Below are 23,399 nucleotides of genomic sequence, written 5' to 3' on the forward strand. Positions count from 1 at the left end.
GTTTTAAATTGTACAAACATGATGATTTGACACATTATGCTTTGTGAAACGATTACCACAATCAGGTTAATTAACCCATCGAGGCCATATGCTATCACTATTTTTCTTTCCTAGAAGAAAGGATACTAGAACTCTTCCTATTTCTTCTTCTTTTTTTTTATATTGGAGTATAACTGACATTTAACACCCTATTAGTTTCAGGTGTACATCATAATGATTTGATTTTTGTATACTTCGTGAAATAATCTCCACAGTAAGTCTCATTAACATCCAACATCACACATAGTTATAATGTTTTGTTTTTTGACGAGAACATTTTTTTCCTTTAAAAAAAACCTGGGTGGCTCACTCGGCTAAGCATCTCAGGTCATAATCCTGGGGTCCTTGGATAGAGTCCCACATCTCTCTTTCCCTTGCCTCACTCCAGCTTGTGCTCTCTCTCTCTTGCTCACTGTCTCTCTCAAATAAATAAAATAAAATAAAAACAAAAGAAGTGTCTGTTAGCCATTTGTATGTCTTCTTTGGAGAAATGTCTGCTCATGTCTTCTGCCCATTTTTTGATGTGAGGATCTGTTTGTTAAGTGTTGAGTTTGAGGAGTTCTTTATAGATCTTGGATATCAGCCCTTCATCTGTAGCGTCATTTGTGAATATCTTCTCCCATTCTGGGGGTTGCCTCTTTGTTTTCTTGACTATTTCCTTTGCTGTGCAGAAACTTTTGATCTTGATGAAGTCCCAAAAGTTCATTTTTGCTTTTGTTTCCTTTGCTTTTGGAGACATGTCTTGAAAGAAGTTGCTGTGACCAGTGTCGAAGAGGTTACTGCCTATGTTCTCCTCTAGGATTTTGATAGATTCCTGCCTCACGTTGAAGTCTTTTTTGTTTTTTTTTTTTTTTTTAAGATTTTATTTACTTACTAGACAGACAGAGATCACAAGTAGGCAGAGAGGCAGGAACAGAGAGCCCGATGCGGGGCTCTATCCCAGGACTCTGGGATCGTGACCTGAGCTGAAGGCAGAGGCTTTAACCCACTGAGACACCCAGGCGCCCCCTCATGTTGAAGTCTTTTATCCATTTCAAGTTTATCTTTGTGTATGGTGTAAGAGAATGGTCGAGTTTCATTCTTCCAGACATAGCTATCCAGTTTTCCCAGCAGTTGAAGAGACTGTCTTTTTCCCACTATATATTTTTTCCTGCTTTGTTGAAGATTATTTGATCATACAGTTGCAGGTCCGTATCTGGACTCTCTATTCTGTTTCACTGGTGTGTGTCTGTTTTTCAGCCAGTACAATGCTGTCTTGGTGATCACAGCTTTGTAGTAAAGCTTGAAACCAGGCAATGTGATGTCCCCATTTTGTTTTTGTTTTTCAACATTTTCTTAGCAATTCGGGGACTCTTCTGGTTCCATACAAATTTTAGGATTGTTTGTTCAAGCATTCTGAAAAATGCTGGTGGAATTTTTATTGGGATGGTATTGAAAATATTGACTTTTCTGGACAGTATAGACATTTTAACAATGTTTATTCTTCTGATCCATGAGCGTGGAATGCTTTCCATCTTCTTGTGTCTCCTTCAATTTCTTTCATGAGTGTTCTGTAGTTCCTTGAGTACAGATCCTTTACCTCTTTGGTTAGATTTATTCTCAGGTATCTTATGGTTCTTGGTGCTATAGTAAATAGAATCAATTCTCTAACTTCCCTTTCTATATTTTCATTGTTAGTGTATAAGGAAGCAACTAATTTCTGTACATTGATTTTGTATCCTGTCACATTACTGAATTGCTGTATGAGTTCTAGAGTCTTTTGGGTTTTCCATATAAAGTATCATGTCATCTGCAAAGAGAGAGAGTTTTCATAATCATTAGCTATCAGGGAGCTATCAGGGAGATTCAAATCAAAACCACATTAAGATACCCACTTACCCCAGTTAGAATGGCCAAAATTAACAAGACAGTAAACAACAAATGTTGGAGAGGATATGGAGAAAGGGGAACCCTCTTACACTGTTGGTGGAAATGCAAGTTGGTGCAGCCACTTTGGAAAACAGTATGGAGATTCCTTGAGAAATTCAAAATAGAGCACCCTATGACCCTGCAATTGCACTATGCGGTATTTACAACAAAGATACAGTTGTAGTGAAAAGAAGGGCCATCTGTACCCCAATGTTCATAGCAGCAATGGCCACAGTTGTCTAACTGTGGAAAGAGCCAAGATGCCTTTCAACAGATGGATAAAGAAGATATGATCCATACATATGTTGGAGTATTATGCCTCCATCAGAAAGGATGAATACCCAACTTTTGTATCAACATGGATGGGACCAAAGGAGGATTAAAACAATGAATCTTGGAACACTGAAAAAATAAAATAAAGTAAAATAAAAACAAAAGAAAAAACCCCAACCTAACCTTCCATTTTGGTATCATTGATATCCCCAAACTGCACAGATTTAATGTACAGAATTTGATGAGTTTGGATATATGTGTATACCCATGGAACTATTACCACCAATCATCAATTCCTCTTCTTTACTCCTCAACAATGCTCTGAAGCATGGCATTTCTTAACTACTTCCACAATTCATACAAGTCCTTCCTTCTTAATATGGATCCTTTAAAAAAAATTTGTTTAAGTAGGCTCTATGTCCAGCATGGAGCCCAATGTAGGGCTTGAACTCACGACCCTGAGATCAAGACCTGGGCTCAAGACCCAAGCTGAGATCAAGAGTTGGGCACTTAACTGACTGATCCACCCATGCACCCCAGTATGGATCCTTTTTTTGAAATTACTTAAGGCAAAATTAGTATCTTTGAGAAAGTTTTCCTTGCAGACATATATGATGAGAACTTTTAAGACCTATTCTTTTAGCAACTTTCAAATATGAAACAATGTTATTGACTATAGTCACCATGCTGTACATGACATTCATATGACTTATTTAATGACTGGGAGTTTGTATCTCTTGACCCCCTTCACTCATTTTACTCACTCCTTTATCTCCTCTCCTCTCAGGCAACAACCGATCTATTCCCTGTATCTACGAGTTTTGTTTTATTTGTTCTTTTTTTTTTTTTTTTTTTTTGGATTTCACATTTAAGTGAAATCATACAGTATTTGTCTTTCTCTGCTTCACTTACTATTCACTTAGCATAACGCCCTCAAGGTCTATTCATATTGTTGTGGATGGCAAGATTTCCATTTTTTGGTGCCTAAATAACATTCCATTGTATATATACACCACATCTTCTTAACCCATTTATCCACTGGCTAAAGTTTGTTCTGTATCTTGGCTATTGTAAATAATGCTGCGAGGAACACAGGGATACATACTCCTTTTTGAGTTAGTGTTTCCGTTTTCTTCAGATAGATGTCCAGCTGGATCGTATGCTAGTTCTGTTTTTAATTCTTTGTGGAATCTCCATGCTGTTTACTGTGTTGGCTGCACCAATTTACATTCCCACCAACAGTGCACAATTGTTCTCTTTTCTCCACATCCTCACCAACACTTGTTATTTTTTGTCTTTTGATAATAGCCATTCTGACACATGTGTGGTGATATCTCATTGTGGTTTGATTTCTATTTCCCTGATGATTAGTGATGTTGAATATATTTTCATGTGTATGTCAGAATCTGTATGTCTTCTTGGAGAAAATGTCTATTTGGCTCCTCTGCCCATATTCCAATGCCCAAGGACAGCCAGAGTCTCCATTTTGTAAATAATATCTCCGCAAACTCTAGTCCTAAACTATGATTTGTTGCTTATGTAAGGCACAAAGTAACTTTGTCATAGAGAGTGAGAAGAAGGAAAAGGGGAAAAAAAAAGAGGAAACTGAGGGAAAAGTAAAGTAGCAATTATATTTGTTTTTTTCAAATATATTGTATTTTTTCAATTTTCTTTTTAAAAATTTCTTCTTTAATCCAGTATAGTTAATATACAATGTTAATTTCAGGGGTAATTAATATAGTGATTAATAGAGTGATTCAACAATTCTGTTCTGTTCTGGTGTTCATCAAGATAAGTGTACTCTTTAATCCCCTTCACCTATTTCACCCATCTCCTGCCATCACCCTGCCCTCTGGTAACTATCTGTTCTCTTCAGTTAAGAGTCTATTTTTTTTAGTTTTTCCTCTTTTTCCCCTTTGTTTGTTTTGTTTCTTAAATTCCACATATGAGTGAAATCGTATGGTATTTGTCTTTTTCTGATTGACTTATTTTGCTTAGCATTATACTCTCTAGCTCCAACCATGTTGTTGCAAATGGCAATATTTCATTCTTTTCTATGGCTGTCTAGAAATTATATGTATATATATATATACCCCACATATTCTTTATCTATTCATCTATCAATGGACACTTGGGCTGTTTCCATACTTTTGTTATTGTAAGTAATGCTGCAATAAACATTGGGGGTGCATATATCCTTTTGAATTTTTGTGTTCTCTGGTAAATATCTGATAGTGCGATTACTGGATCATATGGTAGTTCTATTTTTAATTTTTTGAGGAACCTACATACTGTTTTCCACAGTGGCTGTACCAGATTGCATTCCCATCAATAGTCCATGAGAGTTCCTTTTTCTCTCATCCTTGTCAACACCTGTTGTTTCCTGTGTTACTCATTTCAGCCATTCTGGCAGGTGTGAGGTGGTATCTTATTATAGTTTTGATTTGTATTTCCCTGATGATGAGTGATATTGAGCATTTTTCACGTGTCTGTTGGCCATCTGTGTGTCTTCTTTGGAAAAATGTCTATTTGTATCTTCTGCTCATTTCTTTATTGGATGTGTGTGTGTGTGTGTGTGTGTGCACGCGCACGTGTGTATGTTGAGTTTGATAAGTTCTTTATAGATTTTTGGATACTAACCTTTCATCAGATGTGTCATTTCCAAATATCTTCTCCCATTCCAAAGGTTGCCTTTTAGTTTTGCTGATTGTTTCATTTGCTGTGCAGAAGCTTTTTATCTTGATGAAGTCCCAATAGTTCTTTCTTTGCTTTTGATTCCCTTGCCTCTAGAGACGTGTCTAGTAAGAAGTTGCCACAATCAAGGTCAGAGAGGTTGCTGCCTTTGTTCCCTCTAGGATTTTGATGGTTTCCTATCTCACATTTAGGTCTTTCATTCCTTTTGAATTTATTTTTGTGTATGGTGTAAAAAAGTGGACCATTTTCATTGTGGTTTTGATTTGCATTTTCCTGATACTAAGTGATGTTGAGTGAAAATTTTCAAATTTCATACAACTTTTACCTTCACCCATTTTTGACTGGCACATTTACATGGTCTTTTAGTGCAGTATGATTCTTTTTCACACATGTAAAGATGACATCAAGCTATTACCTGGTGCTTTTGTTATTTGCCACCACTGAGGGGGAGGAGAGGGCCTGACCTTCTACCAGGGTTTGCATTCTGCTATAGTTATGAAGAAAACAGTTGTTTCTTGGGGCTCCTGGGTGGCTCAGTGGGTTAAAGCCTCTGCCTTCGGCTCAGGTCATGATCTCAGAGTCCTGGGATCGAGCCCTGCATCAGGCTCTCTGTTGGGTGGGGAGCCTGCTTCATCCTTCTCTCTCTGCCTGCCTCTCTGCCTACTTGTGATTTCTGTCTATCAAATAAATAAATAAAATCTTAAAAAAAAAAAAGAAAACAGTTGTTTCCCTATCCTTGGTTCATATGCTTTTCAGTCTTGACAACCAATTTTCAGATTTGGAGATGGTCTGCTCATAGAATATAGAAAGTCCTGGGTGGAGGTGGCTCATCCATGGGAACAGGTGGCAGCTAGATGGAGTGGCTGGCTGGCACAGGTTATCTGGCAAGGTTCTTCCCTTCCCTACATTCAAGGATTGCAATACTTGTAAAAATCACGAGATGCAATTTTATAGTACATTTCATCAAAATGGGAGGAAGTCTATTCAACACATTTTCAGCACCATAGCACGTGGAAACGTGGGCACTCTGAAAAGGAAGCTTATTGCCTTTTTTATATCCTAAAATGACACTTCCTATAATAAAAATACAGATAAAGGAAAAGAATAAAAATTAAAAACTTTTATTCTACATGCTCAGGGATAAACATGGTTAATACTTTTGTGTTTGTCCATCTAAAGTATTATCTGTGTGTATACACACACGTACATAAAAAACTTTTTTTCAGACATGAGCTCATTTCAGTTACCAATATAATAACCTTAAAATCCTTTCAAATCAGTAAGACTAGCGCACAATTTTAATGGTTTCTTTACAATAGCTTTTAGACATGCTCAAAATCTTTCTATCTTAAAAATCTTCTCTCATAATATGCCAATAGGTATCATTCTTAATATCCAGTAGTTAACATTTGAGCTATCTTTCCTTTCCTAAAGAACTTAAAGAGTTATCTGCATTTCCTTCTCAGTTTCCAGTCTGTCAATTTCCAGTCTGTGGCATAAGGTAGATAGAGGCTGTCTACCTTCTATAGAAAATGTTTTCATGAAAGTCACCCATGATCTCCTTCCTGTCAAATGCTATGAAAATCTCCCTCTGATTATTTACCTACTTTCTGGCAGCATCTGACACCGCTGTCTACTCTGTCCCTTTTGAAAATTTTTCTTTGGTTCTTGTGACCTATACTCTTTCGGGTTTCCTGGGACCTCTGATCACTCTTGGTTGGTTTTGGTGAGGGATCTTCATCCTTGGAATGCTAGTGTTCCTCTGTGCTCTGCCTGGGCACTTCTCTCACTCCTTATTCCCTCTGGGGGAATTTCAAGCATTCCCCTGGCATCAGCTGTGTACCAGTGGACGGTCCCCCAATCTATCCTGTGGGGCAGACCTCTCCCCAGACTACCACACTCACATATACAACTGGCTCTTGGACACAGAAGTAGCTGCAAGTTTCACAGGCATCTCCAACTCATCTTTTAAAAGCAAACAACAATTTCTTGCATGGTCTGCCCCTGTTCTGCCTCTCCTCCATGTTTCCTACCTCAGTGAATGATGACTCATTTAGCAGTTGTCATGTGAGAACCTGGCTGAGTCTGAAGGCATCTTGCACTCCTCTTCTTCTCCATCCAGATAACCATCAACTTGTCCCCATTTCGCCTCTAAATATCACTTGGATTTACCCAATTCTCTTCATTCTCATTGCCACTACCCTATTTCAGGCTCTTTCTAACTCAGCGTCTTTCCAACAAAAATGATAATATTTTGGATATATTTGGTAAAATAAAATAGATTATTAAAATTAATTTTATCTGGTTTTTCCTGCTTTTTAAACGCGGCTACTAGGAAATTTAAACTCACATATATTATATGTGTCATATTTCTACTGACCTATACTCAGAATAACTCTCAAGCTTCTTTTTGTATTACTTGAGATTTGCTTTTAAGTTCTACTCAGTTGAGGAAATATAAACATTCAATTAATCCACAGTGTGATTTTGGGTTAACTGGCTTAATTTTGGTACAACATTTCGAAGTTTATTATCTCTCTCTCTCTTCCCTTCCTCCCTCCCTCCCTCCCTCTACCCATTCCAAATAAAAATGCCTCTGTCCATTCATATTTTTCTCTGTATATAGTATAATTCAGGTAGGTTTTATCATATGGTGTAATGATTTCATTACATGTCTGTAATTATACTGTAAACTCTTCATGTCTTCATCTTCCTTGCATTCCCCAAATCCAGTAGGTTCCTCTAATATTGTAGCAGCTATTCATGTATATAGTTTGAAGGTATCATTCTAAACAACCAGGGCCCGAAAACTTGAATGACTTTTGCTTATTTTAAGCAAGACACTGTCATATATTACTCTCTTACAGCTAGTATTTCCTCCCTAAAATGGGCACTTTTTTTACTTATAAAAGTAATATCTGGCACACTTTCAAATAATGCAGAAACATATAAAATAGAAAATGGCAGTCCTCTGGGAAAGCCCAGGGTCAGAACTTGGATCTTGGTATCGTTCAGCATCACTTTCAGAGCACTCTAGTCTACTCTGCTCTAGGGGGCAGACTTGAGCTGACTTTGGGATAAGTGACATGCAACACGGAGAAACCTGTGGCAGACTGATGACAAAACCACGACCCTTACTTTCAAATCGAGAGAACTGTAGCATTTCTTATCAAAACTCTTGGAGGTTGGATTAAGCAAAATAAATAGTGGGTAATTTTTGTGATTTAGAATATATCTAAAGCTACATGTTCATGAAGGAAGGTGACACCCTGGTTGTAACTATGGGGCACAAAAGGAAAAAAGGGCTTAAAATACTGTGTAGATGATTTGCATTTGCATTTGGTACAATGGGAACTTTTAAACTGGTAAAGGGGGGGGTGACTGTAAATTCTGATTTTCTCTTTGGAGTTTTAAATATCCTACTCTAACCTTGGAATATAGATTGCTGTTTGAGCTGAACTTCTGCTATAGCTTTGGAGCCAGTTACCACATTAATCGGTGAGCACGTTTCTGCCCCATCTGCACATAGGCTGTATGAGGCAAAACAAACAAACAAACAAAAAAACCAAAAAACCCCCACAATAGTGAATGAGAACCCTTGTGCAATGTTGATTGGAATGCAAATTTGTGTAGCCACTATGGAAAATAGTATGGAGATGACTCAAAAAATGAAAACTAGAACTACTATATGATTCAGTAGTTCCACTTCTGGGTATTTATCCAAAGGAAATGAAAACACTAACTTGAAAGGATGTCTGCACCCCCATATTTATTGAAACATTATTTTTCAATAGCAAGACATAGAAACAATATGTATAGATGAATGAATAGATAAAACAGATGTGATATCTATCTATCTATCTATCTATCTATCTACAATGGAGTATTATTTAGCCATAAAAAGAAGGAACTCTTGTCATTTGTGACAACATGAGTGTGTCTTGAGAGGTTACGCTAAGTGAAATAACTCAGACAGAGAAAGACAAAAACCATATGATTTCATTTATATATGGATTATTAAAAAACAAAAAAAAAAGCCCCAACTACTGATGACTATAGTCAGCAAAATTGTATTGCATATTTGAAAAAATAGATCTCAAATGTTCTCATCAAAAGAAAAAAAATTGTAATTATGTATGGTGATAGATGTTAATGAGACTTATTATGGTGATCATTTCCCAATATATGCAGATACTGAATCATTATGTTGCACACATAAAACTAATGTAATATTATAAGTCAGCCGTATCTCAATAAACACCCAACCAAAATAAAAAGCTATGGTAAACTGTGAAACCCCTTTATTTTACTTAGCCTCTGTCCCCTGGCTTATGCATGCATATATGCCCAGCAGCTCTCGAGTGGCTTAAACCCCAAAAGCGTAGACGCACCTTGCCCTTGCCTCATGATCTCTGAGTCTCTCCCTTGCCTACTAATTGCCAGGATTCATTTGTTCATTCAACAAAAAAAATTTTTGACTGCTGGTGCTGTGCTGGGATAGAGCAGTGAGCAAAACATAGAACACCCTGTTTTTTGGGAGCTCATATTCTAGTGAGGAAGACAGATAGTAGACAAAAATCAACACATCACTTCCGCAAAGATAACTCTTAAAAAACAGATGATTGTGTCAGTCTCTAGTTTGAAGAACTTGGCAGGCTCCTCATTGTTTACAGAATTAAATCAAAACATTTTAACATGGCACCAAGCACCCCATCCAGCTGCTTTCAGACTTTGATGAAGAAGACACTGTCTCCACTCTTCTTACCTCCTTCCCTCCCACTTCCTCCTTCCTCGGTGCGTGATACATCTTTCTTCATAGCCCGTATTTTCATTGCTATTATATAAATTGCCTTCAAGTGTTTTGGTGGAGGGATAAGTGCAAACTAATGAAGTCTTCATAATGACTATTGTGTCTATTTGTTTGGATTTTCCGTTTGGGATGGGCAGTGGTTAGCCATTCATTAAGAGGTAATAATAATGTTGTGCTGGTCCTGGGCCATTTTAATATGATTATGGAGCTAGCCAAATACTTTCTCAGGAATCTCTCTTCTCATCTCTGAAATACATCCATCACCTGTGATTAGTTAATATGTATTTAAAGGCTTCTCACTAGGTTCTTATAAACAAGTGGCTTTATTTCTCACCCCTCAATTTGCAAACATAGTAAGATAATGACACGTCACTATTTCCAGGGAAGAGCAGAAGCAAAAGGGGGTGGGGGGAGGAGACAAAACAAAACGGAGGAGGAATGAGAGAAACAAAACCAGAGGACTTTTATTTATTTATTTATTTTAAAATCAGAGAACTCTTAAAGGTCAGATGATAAATAAGTACTAGGGATATAAGCCTGCTTCCTTCCCTCTCTCTCTGTCTGCCTCTCTGCCTATTTGTGATCTCTCTCTGTCAAATCAATCAATAAATAAAATAAAATAGAACCCCAGGCAGACTTCACGCTAAGCATAAGCCCAAGGTAGCTCAATCTCACCAACCTGAGGTCATGACCTGAGCTGAATTGGGCATTTAACCAACTGAGCCACCCAGGCACCCCTATTCATTTACTTGTTGATGGACATTTGCGTTGGATCTAATTTTTGACTATTACAAATAAGTTTGGTATATATTTGTGTACCAGTCTTTCTATGGACATATGGTTTCATTTTTTAAGGGATGGAATTCCTGGGCCACAGGGTAAGTGTAGTTTTAACTTTTTAACTTTTTTTAAACTTTTTAAGAACCTATCAAACTGTTTTCCAAAGCGGTTATACTATTTTATATCCCCACTAGCTATACATGGGAATTCTAGTTGCCCCACATCCTTACCAACTCTTGATGGGGGCCCATCTTTTTAATTTTAGCCATTCTAATGTTACTGGATAGAGCACCAGTTCTGAACTCAGCTTCTGCAGCTTGCTGCTTGAAAGGCAACACTAGAGAGATGCGCATTGGTGGGAAAAGGAAGGTTGTTTTATTCAGGAAGCTGGAAACCTCGGAAGATGGTGGGCTAACATCCCCCAAACCATCTCCCCAGTCTAGGAGTAGCAGGAGGCTTCTCAAGGAGGGAAGCATGGGGGAAATGGTGACAGGGCTACATGCAGGAGAAGCTGGTACTGAGCAGTAGATCATTTGTCCTTTCAGATTCCTCCCCTCTGCCAGTAATCGAAACTCCCAGGCGTCTCTCAGTGAAGGCTATCCCTGTAGTCCAACATGCCATGCCCTGGCAAGGCAGTCATGACAGGCACCCTGTACCCAGAATCTCTTATTGAGGATACCATGGTCAGTGGTGGTTGTTTTTGAGTGTGGTCAGGCCTTACCTTCCGGAAAGTCTGGTCCTTTTTCCTAAGGCCAGCAGTCTGCAACATGTCAAGGGAAATAGGCTAGTTCTGCTGCAAACCCTGGGGTTTTAGTCAGCAAGCAGAATGTGTCAGCTTGAAGCAGGTTAACCCTCAAGACCCATTGGAATGCTCTTACTCCAGCAGGTACGTAATGGTACGTCACGGTGGTGCTAGTTTCCCATTTCTCAAATGACTAATGGGTGATATTGAACATCTTTGCAGGTGTTTATTTGCTATCAGAATTTTTAAAAATAAATTCTGTTCAAGTATTTTGCCCATTAAAAATATCTGGGTGGTAAAAAATTGTTTTGAGTTTTGACCGTTTCTTATATATTCTGGATACAAGTCCTTGTCAGGTATGTGATTTGCAAATATCTTCTCCCAATAGATGGCTTGTCTTTTTATTCTTTTAATAGCGCTTTTCAAAGAGCAGAATTTCTTTATTTTAATGAAGTCCAAATTCTCAATTTTTTTTGTGTGTGCGTGGGTTGTACTTTTGGTATATTTCAGAGATCTTTACCTAACCCAAGGTCACAAAAGATTTTCTCTATGTATTTTATTTTATTTTATTTATTTATTTTTTTTAAAAGATTTTATTTATTTATTTGTCAGAGAGAGAGTGAGTGAGAGCGAGCACAGGCAGACAGAGTGGCAGGCAGAGTCAGAGGGAGAAGCAGGCTCCCTGCGGAGCAAGGAGCCCGATGTGGGACTCGATCCCAGGACCCTGGGATCATGACCTGAGCCGAAGGCAGCTGCTTAACCAACTGAGCCACCCAGGCGTCCCTCTCTATGTATTTTAGAAGTTACATGTTTTACATTTAATTCTGTGATCAATTTTAAGTTAATTTTTGTACATATTGCAAAGTATGGACAAAGATAGGTTTTGGATAAAAATTTGCACAATTTGTTGAAAACTCTATCCTTTCTCCATTGAATTTTCTTTGTATCTTTTTCAAACATCCATTAAGTATATACATGTGAATCTATTTCCTTACTTTGTTTTGTTACACTGACGTATTTGTTACATTGATGTATTCCATTGTTTTATTTTAAAACACCAGTTTTTTTTTAAAGATTTTATTTATTTATTTGAGAGAGAGACAGTGAAATACAGCATGAGTGAGGAGAAGGTCAAAGGGAGAAGCAGACTCCCCATGGAGCTGGGAGCCCGATGTGGGACTCAATTCCAGGACTCCGGGATCATGACCTGAGCAGAAGGCAGTCGTCCAACCAACTGAGCCACCCAGGCATCCCTAAAACACCAGTTTTAATAGTATAATATACTACATGTTGATTATTGAAAACTGGAAGACACGCAGATAAAAACAATTCAAAACCCAACTACCTAGACATGTGTGATTAATATTTTAGCAATATTTTCCAGTCTCTTGTAGGTATTTTTTCATATTTATGTTAGGAAGAAACCTTAAATCTTTTATGAAATTATATAACAAGTGGTCTTATTTCTTTATTTCTTTCCTCCCGTCCTTCCTTTCTTCCTTCCTTTTTCTTCTTCTCTAACACGTAAATAATTTAATCAAAAGGTCATTTGGTAGTCTGCCTTCCTCCTCCTCTCCCCTTTCTCCTCTCTTCTCTTTCCTCTTCCTTCCTTCCTCTTCTTTCTCCCTTCCTCAGGGCTAAGGGTTAGAGCTATGGTAGTTGGTTCACCTACATGGGTAGGTACGTGTAGGGTGTGTATGTGTACCGCTTGGCAAGTCTTAGGACTAAGGAATCTGCTGGGTGTAGCCAGATTGGTTGCATTAAGGAGGATTGAGATAATAAGTAAATATATTGAGATTCATGAGAACCAGCTGTCTCACTGTTAGAGGAATGAGCTTAAAATATGGAAAGTGGGAGAGGGTGTTGAGTAAGCCCTGTGACATTGGACTGAAACTGAAGCAAATATGTATGTAAGTCTCTGCGTGTGTATATACATGTGCGTATATATATGGATAAATGCATATATATACACACATATACACATAGATTTCTCTTTCTAGATAATTCACATGTTGCTATTATTTTCAGAACCATTTGAGAGCAAATGACAGACATGATGCCCTATTACCTCTGGGTAATTCAATGTGTATTTTAATTTTTATTTATTTATTTTTAAAGATTTTATTTATTTATTTGACAGAGATCACAAGTAGGCAGAGAGGCAGGCAGAGAGAGAGAGGGGGAAGCAGGCTCCTTGCTAAGCAGAGAGCCTGATGCGGGGCTCAATCCCAGGACCCTGAGATCATGACCCGAGCTGAAGGCAGAGGCTTAACTCACTGAGCCACCCAGGTGCCCCTCAATGTGTATTTTTTAAAAAGGATAACATTGGGGTGCCTGGTTGGCTCAGTTGGTTAAGCCTCTGCCTCTGGCTCAGATCATGATCTCAGGGTCCTGGGATGGAGCTCTTCATCAGGCTCCCTGTTCAATGCAGAGCCTGCTTCTTCCTCTGACTCTCCCTGTGTGTTCTCTCCCCCTCTCTCTTTCTTAAATAAATTAAAAAATCTAAAAAAAAAGAGATAATCATAATATATAATCCCTGTATAATCATAATGTAACCATTAAAATAAGGAAATTAACACTGTTTAAATATTACCATACATATAATAGAAAATATTACCATATATAATGATGATACTCGTACACAAACAATCACACACATACTTACTCCAGTAAGGGCCTAGAAGCAATGACACAATAGCAGTGAGCACATCTAGCTCCTGTCTTGGTTTCTAAATACCATTTTCCATGACAGGGAACCAGAGATACTTAGAGAAATAGTTGACTCCAGGGTTAAAGCAGATAAAAATGCCAGTTGATCTGGGAACATCATGTATCAGAAAGTGAAGAAATGCACAAACACTAATGGATACATGTCAAAAGGACACATGAGCCACACTGAAGGGAATTTTACTTGCCAAGTCTGGGTCAATTTAAGACTCAAAAAAAAAAATCACAATATTACCCATTATAAAATAGAAATTAATTAATCCATACAGATTAATAAATAAGCAAATAAATGGGAAAGAAGGGAAAATGTATTTTATAGTAGAATGCTAACCACATAGCTTCAAAGTATTTTCCCACAAAGTACTTATTACTTATGTAGGAAATAATATATATATTACTTCTTAATACTTATACTATATATATAGTATATATACACTATATATACTTATGCTATATATTATATTACATATATTATATATTATATTATATATATTACTTATGTAAGAAGTAATATACATATATATGTAGCTATATATCTATATTTATATCTATCTCGCTATCTATCTATAATTAACTTTACGTAGAAAACCTGTCAGACATCATCTTACCAAGGGATAAAATTAACATCACCAGTAATAAGGCAAATCAATATCGTGTGCCTCCTGATCTGACACCCTGAGAAAAGGCATAATATTTCCGTGGTATTGCTGCCAGAAATGTGTAAATAATTTCAAATGGAAGAGATCCTACAAACTAACTGACCTGTACTCTTCAAAAAAAAAAATCTAGGTAATAAAAGACAAGGAAACACTGAAGGACTGTTTAAGATGGAGGAAGAGCAAAGAAATGTGACAAATGCACACAAAATCTTGTATTGGATCCTCACCTATAAAGTACATTGTTGGAAGAGTTGTTGAAACTTGAATGTTTGGAATAGATGGTAACACTTTATTTGTGTTAATTTTCTATTTCAATGGTTATACTGAGGTTACACAGGAGAGTAACTTTGTTTTCAGGAACTATACATTAAAGTATCAATGGGTAATGGAACAGTATATCAGCTTACTCAAATGGCTCAGGAAAAACATGTATCTATATTTATGTTCATATGTATGTTCGTATGTTCACAATATGTTCATACTATGTTCATATATATATTGATAGAGATAGTGAGCTCAAATTTGGTAGTAAAATGTTAATAACTACAGAATCTGCATAAAGAATGTGCAGAGTTCTTTGTACTGATCTTGATATCTTTCTGTAATTTTGAAATTATTTAAAAATTAAAAGTTGAAAATGCATAATGTAAGAATACTTATTGTAAAAACAAATCTAAATAGCATTCTAGTATATGTAGTAGAGAGTAAAAGTCATACCTAGTACCAATCTCCTGACATAAAATCTCTATACATTTATAAACACAGTTAAAATAACTGATATTCTACCCTTTTTCTTATTTAACAATATATTGTGAACATCTTTACATATCATTATATATACCTTGTTAAAATAAAAAACAAAGAGGCTAGCCTTGAAAATCCCCTAGCAGACAAAACCAGTTTTAGTCATACAAAAATGTTTACCTTCTTTTGTAAGACCAAGTTGACCTGAGTCATTTCTTGCTTATGCCTTTGAAAACAATATGCAAAACTTAAACTGTTTCCCAAGGTTGGTATGAAGCAACCATTGACCAGTTCCCTATCGGATAGGAAAATTCTAGCGTATGTGCTGCCGAAGTGAGCACCAGCTAGGAAAATTCTGATGTAGCCAATAACTGTGAAGAATAAACTGCTTTTGCACTTTATAAGCTGCCTTATAACAACATGCCTGTGAGCCTCATTCCATGTTTGAGTGTCCTGTGTTACAAATTATCTTTGTGGTGTGTGCACAATAAGCTTTTTACTAATTACTGCTTTGGTGATTCATTGGTTTTACTTTGTCTGTTTCTGAACTTTTGGCATTTACTTAATTTTTCTTTTTAAAGACTTACTTATTTATTTTTTTTTTAAAGATTTTATTTATTTATTTGACAGAGAGAGATCACAAGTAGGCAGAGAGGCAGGCAGAGAGATAGAGAGGGAAGCAGGCTCCCCGCTGAGCAGAGAGCCGGATGCGGGACTTGATCCCAGGACCCTGAGATCATGACCTGAGCCGAAGGCAGTGGCTTAACCCACTGAGCCACCCAGGTGCCCCTAAAGACTTACTTATTTAAGGGCGCCTGGGTGGCTCAGTGGGTTAAGCTGCTGTCTTTAGCTCAGGTCATGATCTCAGGGTCCTGGTATCGAGTCCTGCATCGGGCTCTCTGCTCAGCAGGGAGCCTGTTTCCTCCTCTCTCTCTCTCTGCCTGCCTCTCTGCCTACTTGTGATCTCTCTGTCAAATAAATAAATAAAATATTTAAAAAAAAATAAAGACTTACTTATTTAAGAGAAAGAGGGAGGGAGGGGCAGAGGGAGAGAATCTTCAAGAAGATTGCCTGTTAATTTTTTATCCCATGTATTTCTGCTTTTATCATTTCCCTTTTTCTACTTTCTTTGGGTTTAATTTGCTCTTCTTTTGCTATATTCTTGAGGCAGATGCTTCAATAATTGATCTTTCATCCATTCTAATATTTTAAATATGTATTTAATACTATCAGTTTTCAACTTCCCTACATTCCAAAAGTTTTGATATGCTATCATTCAGCTGAAACACTTTCTTGTTTCCATTGTGATTGCATTTTTGGCCCAAGTATATTTTTCAAATTTTCTAAATCATGTATATATTACATTTACTTTCAGCTATTGATTTCTAGATTTATTTCATTGTGGTCAGAAAACACAACTTGTTTGATTTCAGTATCTTTGTAATTTGTTGATTCTTATTTCATGGACTAGTTTGCAATCAACATTTGTAAATGATTCATGTGTGTTTGAAAAGAATATGTATTATGCAGATGTTTAATATGGTTTGGTGAAGTCTATAAATGTCAAGTCGTTAATTGTGCGTTTTAAAATTTTCTGCACTTTTCGAATTTTGATTTGTCTATTTGTGTTATAAGTCACAGAGAAAGATTATTAAAATATCCCATATGATTATGGATTTGTCCCTCTATTCTATAGTTCTCCCCATTTTTGCTTTGTATAGTTTGAAGCTGTGTTATTGGGTGTGTATGATAGAATGGCTATATCTTCCAGGTGCATTGAATCTTTTATCATCATGAAATATCTTTATTATTTTTAATGTTTTTGGCAGTTAAGTCTATCTTGTTTGGTTATTAATATAATTGTATTAGCTTTCTTTTGGTTAGTGTTCGCATTTATTTTAGATTTTTTTGGTAAACAGCATATACTTTTTTTTTGTGTGTGTGTGTGTGTGTGTGTTGTTTACTCAGAAAATACATCTTTTGTTTGGTTCATCTACATGTAATTTAACGACTGATATAGTCCATACGTAATGGAAATCTACCATATTGCTATGTGCTTTCTATCCATTCCATCTGTTCTATGTCTTCTTTTCTCCCCTTTATTGACTTGCAAAAATGTTTAGTATTTTTTGCCATTCCATTTCCCTCTTCTGTTAGCTTGGTAGCCATAGCGGATGCCTCTGGTGCCTCATGTCACGTCCCTTGAGGCCACTTCAGATTTCTAAGGCAACTATAGCAGGTAATTCCTTGTGAGCACAATCTTACCTTAGGTGAACAGCATCTCACAACAAGTACTGAATGTGGATCTTTTCACTTTGGGCCTCAGACTTCTCTGAGGGAAGAGGAGAGCAAGTATGGTCTGGAAAAGCAGAAGAATTAACACCTTCAGGGCTAACTCTCAACCAGTGGATAACAGGAACTGATGAATAAATGCTCCAGGTTCCCGTTCTTCAGGAGAACAATTATGAGAAGCATTCTGTAGGATTCTCAGGTGTTCTTGTGCTAATCTCTATTGGCCACAATAGTGACCTTGATAACACACCCTATTAATGGCTCTTCCTCCTTCTTTGTCTTGTTCTTTCTCCTCCCTGGCTTCTGCTTCCTGAGATCACCTAGCAACTAAACTACCTGCACCAAATTCTCATCCCAGGTTCTGATTTTTTGGGGAGGGGACCCAAACTAAGACACATTACTGGAAATAGTACTGGAACCCTGATAATTAGGATGGGCCTCTAGAAGTGGATCACTTACTGGTGAGATGACAACAAGGATCCCATTGCTGTGGAGAAGGGGCAAAGATAATCTCTGGCCTAGTGTAGCATCACAGTTAAAGAGATTCTTTCTCTTCATGCATTGGGATGAAGTATAAGTGGAAGAGGAAACACTGGATCACATCATAGCATCAGCACTTGCACAGTATTAGATTAGATTGTATGAATTATAGAGTTGACAGCCTCTGGTTGGTTGCCTTGAAAAACTCAAAGAAGAGAATGACAGGCTCAGTTCAACTGGCTATAAACTTGATTTAGGCTGTAGAAGCAGGGAGGCCTCAAAGGCAGTGTTTAAAGGGACAGTCATCACAGGCAGGAATCCATACATGGTGATGAAAATCAGAAGCCCAGGATTTAGTAGAAGACTTAATAGACCTGTGAAGGAAACTGAATAAGTAGCCTTGATATGGCTCCTGTGCTAAAACCAGAGTCCTGACTGAGAAGTGAGTATGATTGTACAGACTGCCTTGGCCCATGAGGAGACAGTCTATCATCCTTAATAATCCGGATATGAATGCCTTTGAGGAACAAGATCATTTTAGCTAGAGTAATTTGGGGCCATTTTTTCTAATTGGATGACTCCCATCATAGAAGAAGATTCCAACAAGTTCCACATAAGTAATGAGTCATTTATCCCTCCAGGAAGCATCTTCAAGTAACTAAGGATAGTCTCAGTTCTGAGAGATCTTCTTCTTGGTCCGAAAGTTACTGGATCTGCTGGTGGTGTTTGTTTAAACACTTATAGGTCTCTTGTCATAATTCCTAAGGTGCAATTCACTGTGTTTTGGGGAGGGAGGTAAGTTAGTGCCTGACCTTCAAGAAATACACTCTTGGAGATGCACACAGTGTCCCTGGAAAGACCAGGTTGTTGATAATTTCTGGAGAGTATCAACTCAGGGGAGTCTGCATCAGTGTGGGGTAGGAGGCATAGATTGACAGTGCCTCCAACGTGGCCTCCTAGCCAGGAGCTGCTAGGCCTTAGGGATAGCTGAAGCTAGTCTACCTGAGGGAAGTCAGTCCACCCTGTCCTGTTTGTCTATGTCACTAGCTCATGGGATGACTGAGAATGGGAATGAAGAAAATATTCAGAGGTGTTGACAGGTGTTGTCAGGGAACGTGTAGGAGCTGGAGTCACCCTTTGTTTCCAATAAACTTTATGGTGAGGTTAAGGGAACAGTTATTAAATTGTGGTCAGGGCTGTTTGACAGCAAATGACATACCCACTGTGTCATCTAAGATGCTTGCAACAGTTTAAGAGAGTTGCGTCATGGCATTTTCCTTGAGGAGACAGCCCCCAGCAGCAGTTCTGAAAGACAATATATGATTAATGTTCCCATCCACTCCTCCCTAGGTCCCAGGGTTTATGATGTCCTTCCCTAGGTTTGTTGTTGTCCTTTTGTCTCTACAAAATCAGTGTGTCCCTTCCAATAGCTATAACCTCACCTCTTTCCTAATCATACCCTCTTCATACCCACATCTTTTGTCTAGATGGTCAGGTGCAAGAAGGAAAAACACATCTTAATAATATTAACTTACAGAGAGATCCCTTATGTACTCCAGTTGGGCCTGCATGGGAGACTCAGTGAGCACTGTACTCAACCAAGTGTTCATTATTCTTATGATCTAGGATGATGTAAATCCAACAAGAGAAAGCAGGTGGCTGAACCAGAATGAAATTTGAATCCTCCAGGCCCTCTTTTGGCCAGTCTGCACCTGGAAGCTATACCAACCTAGATGGCCTAGTGTTGCCATTAGGGGAAAGAGTGAAACATTCGTGCCCAAGAATGGCCAGGGCAGACTTCTGAATTTTCAAAATACTTCTGTTTCACCCTCCACCCCTTCTATCCCAAACATGAGCCAGGAAATGGTTGAAAGGATATTATCCCTTACTGGAGAGAGCTGTATTTTTGCTCAGTGACCAAACTGTTTCACTAGGTTGACCAGAAGGAGGTGAGAGAGGTAAAGTCAAAAATATTTTTTTAATTAAGCTTTTTATTTTGTGATCATTGTAGATGCACATGCAGTTATAAGAAATAATACAAAAAAAGTTCATGTACCATTTGCAGTTTTCCTCAATGGTAACATTTTGCAAAATTATAGCACAATATGCCATGGATACAGTCAAGCTACAGAACATACCCACCACCACAGAATCCCTAGAGTTGCCTTTTAATAGCCATACTCATTTCCATCCCCAATCCCACTTCCCACCTCCTTAACCCCTGACAATCATGAAGCTGTTCTCCCTTTCTATAATTTTGTCATTGTAAAGGATGTTATAGAAATAAAGACACAACATATATATGGAAAACACCTAGCCTTTTACATTAAGTGTAATATTATCAATAGGTTTTTTTTTGTGGGACAAATTGTGGCCATTCCTCTCTATTTTTCTGTTTCTGAGCATTTTTATGGTACTGAATTTTGTGACATGTTTGTTCTGTATTCGCTGATATATCTGTGTGATTTTTAGGCTTCTTCTTTAGGCTGTTAATATCATGGATTACACTGATTGAATATTAAACAAGCCTTCCATCCTTGGGGAAAAAACCCACTTGATCATGGTGTACAGTTAGTTATGTTTATATATTGCAGCATTCTGTTTGCTAACATTTTAAGGATTTTTGTATCTATGTTCATGAGGGAAATTTGTCTGTAGTTTTCCAACTCTGAGACAATGAGACAAAAAGAAAACCCAGGGAACTCACCATCATGTCATTCCTTAGGTCCCTAGATTATTAGCTTGTCTACCTGCTTTTTGCAAACTTTCAAAGTCTTCATATGCTTATATATACAAGCATACCTTGGAGATATTGCTGGTTCAGTTCCAGACCACTGCAATAAAGTGAATATTGCAATAAAGTGAGTCAAATAAATCTTTTGGTTTCCAAGTGCATATAAAAGTTATATTTACACTATACTATAGTCTATTAACTATTAAAGAACATTATGTCTAAAAAATGATGTACATACCTTAATTTCAAATTTCTTTATTGCTAAAAAATGCTACCATCTGAGCTTTCAGCAAGTCATAATCACTGATCACAAATCACCATAACAAATATAATAATGAAAAAGTTTGAAATATTTTTATTTTATTTTATTTTACTTTTTTAAAAAATTTTTGAAATATTTTGAGAGTTACCAAAATGTGTCCTGGATAGAAAGAGTGAACAAGTGCTGTTTGAAAAAATGGCACCACTAGGCTTGCTCAACACAGGGTTGCCACAACTTCAATTTGGAAAAAAAAAAAAAAACAACAACAACAAAAAACAAAAATCCAAAACTCAACAATATCTGAGAAGCACAACAAAGCAAAGCACAATAAAACAAGGTGTTCCAGATATTAAGTCAGGATTTTTAGTTGTACTAGCAGGGCAAATACGGAAAATTATGTCTACTCCATTTTCTTACAAGTAGAATTTCCCAGGAATCTTTTTTTTCAGTAAACTTTTGAGGAAACTGTTCCAATGGTTAATATCAGATTCTTGTCAGTGGTAATGAGTGTGGAAGGTTGATCATATATACCTTGGCCATCAGTCCACTGTTGAGTGGCTTTTTAGATTAAAAAGTGCACCAGATTACAAATGTTCCAGAAAGCCAAACTCATGACTAATTTCATTGGCCAACTCTCCTTTGTGGATTTCCATGACTCCCAGATGGATAGAATATTGTTAATCCACTCAAATATTTTTTTTTTTACGTCGTGAGCAGGGTCCTAAGTTTTTGGAGAATTTATGGAGGTGTGATTACATAGTAATCAGGTACCTAGACTACGGTGTCTGATTAATCCATGGTCTCAGACTGACTTTAAGGTGGTTCCCCACGTCCCCTACCCCCATGATCTTCACCTCCTGGCTTTTAGGAACTGCAGAGCTAGACTCTAGAAAGTAAGGGTAGCTGTTAGGTGACATCCCAAAAGAAACGGAGAACTCAGCCCTGTAACTGCAAAGAAATGATTGCTGCTAACAGCCTAAGGGAGCTCAGAAGGAGATACTTTTCCAGTTGAACCTTCAGATGAGAAGGCAGCCTGTCAGACATCTTGATTGCAACCTTGTGAGACTCTAAGCAGAAGATCCAATTAAGCAATGCCTGGGCTCCCGACCTTAGAAAATGTGCAATAATAAATGTGTGGTGTTTCAGGCTACTAAATTTGTGGTAATCTGTTACACAGCAATAGGTAACAAATTTAACAACCATGAGAACATTATCTGTGTAGTGAAATCTTTGGACATCAGAAGGTAGAGGCATGCACTCAATAAATTCTGATCTACTCCTCCCCTCCCTGACAAATGGCAGGTAAGATCATAATGGTAATTCCCCATGATGTAGTACCACAAACATAATTTTGAGACCTTGGTAGCATGCTAGAATAGGCTTCTCTGCATCTTGGTAGTCTCATCTGAAAATGGAGATAATTATAGCATTGACTTGATAAGATGGTTGTAAGAATTATATATGGTAATGTGGGTAGAGCAGTTTAGTACAAGGCCTGGGACATTTCATGGTGTGTGGCCCAAATGATTCATGCTCTTGGCATCTTAGTGACTTAGAGAGGTCACATTTCTATCATGTCCTTACATTATAATTGCAATTGATTTGCAGACCACCACTCTCCACCCCAGCTAATCAACCAGTCAATGATTTCCCCATGATCAAAGTATCCTTTTGTGCAGTTCTGTCTAAAGTCTCACAAATAAAGCAGTATTTCTCATTTTCCCACAACTACCAACACCCATCAAAAAACTCCAAGCCAACCAAGTTTTCCAAAGCACTCCTGTAACCAACACTGGGCTTCCTCGCGGAAACAGCCACCTTCCCGGCTAATAATGACTTCAATGAAGGATTCATTAAATTTTTTTCCCCCAACAAAAGAATATTGTCCCCAAGAAACAGTCTCTTGAATTTTATTATTGGCTCCCCAGAGAAAGCGGCAAGAGTGAAGTCCTCAGGCGAGGCCTGAATGCCTTTTGGGGGCGTGGGCATCCCGGGGCCCCAGTCCCTTCCACTCGGAAATGCAGGGGCTTCAAGCCAACTCTGGCGTGCCTTAATTTTATCCCAAAAACAGACTGCAATAGTCATGTTTTAAGCAGACCAGCCTAATGGCCTAAAAGCATGGGCATAACGGGGGCCAGGGCAGGGGTAAAGTCGGGGTGCGCAGGAGCCCCTCTCGATCCCGGGCCCCTCCCGGGCCCGCTGCCGCTGTTGAGTGCCACATCAGCGCCCGCGCTGCACTTCCAGGTTCCTTTCGA

At 37.9% G+C, this 23,399-nt stretch overlaps 1 long non-coding RNA gene across 1 annotated transcript in view; it reads right to left on the bottom strand.

Annotated features, from left to right (window-relative positions):
- LOC309846717 overlaps positions 1-12,485 on the bottom strand; it is a 104,072-nt gene extending 91,587 nt beyond the window's left edge. Inside the window, exon 1 of the long non-coding RNA XR_014302085.1 lies at positions 12,427-12,485. This is a non-coding gene — a long non-coding RNA (uncharacterized lncRNA). The remainder of the gene's footprint in view (positions 1-12,426) is intronic.
- Positions 12,486-23,399: the final 10,914 nt, after the last annotated feature.

Source organism: Mustela nivalis, assembly GCF_964662115.1.
Source record: "Mustela nivalis genome assembly, chromosome: 1".
In the NCBI taxonomy this organism is placed as follows: domain Eukaryota; kingdom Metazoa; phylum Chordata; class Mammalia; order Carnivora; family Mustelidae; genus Mustela; species Mustela nivalis.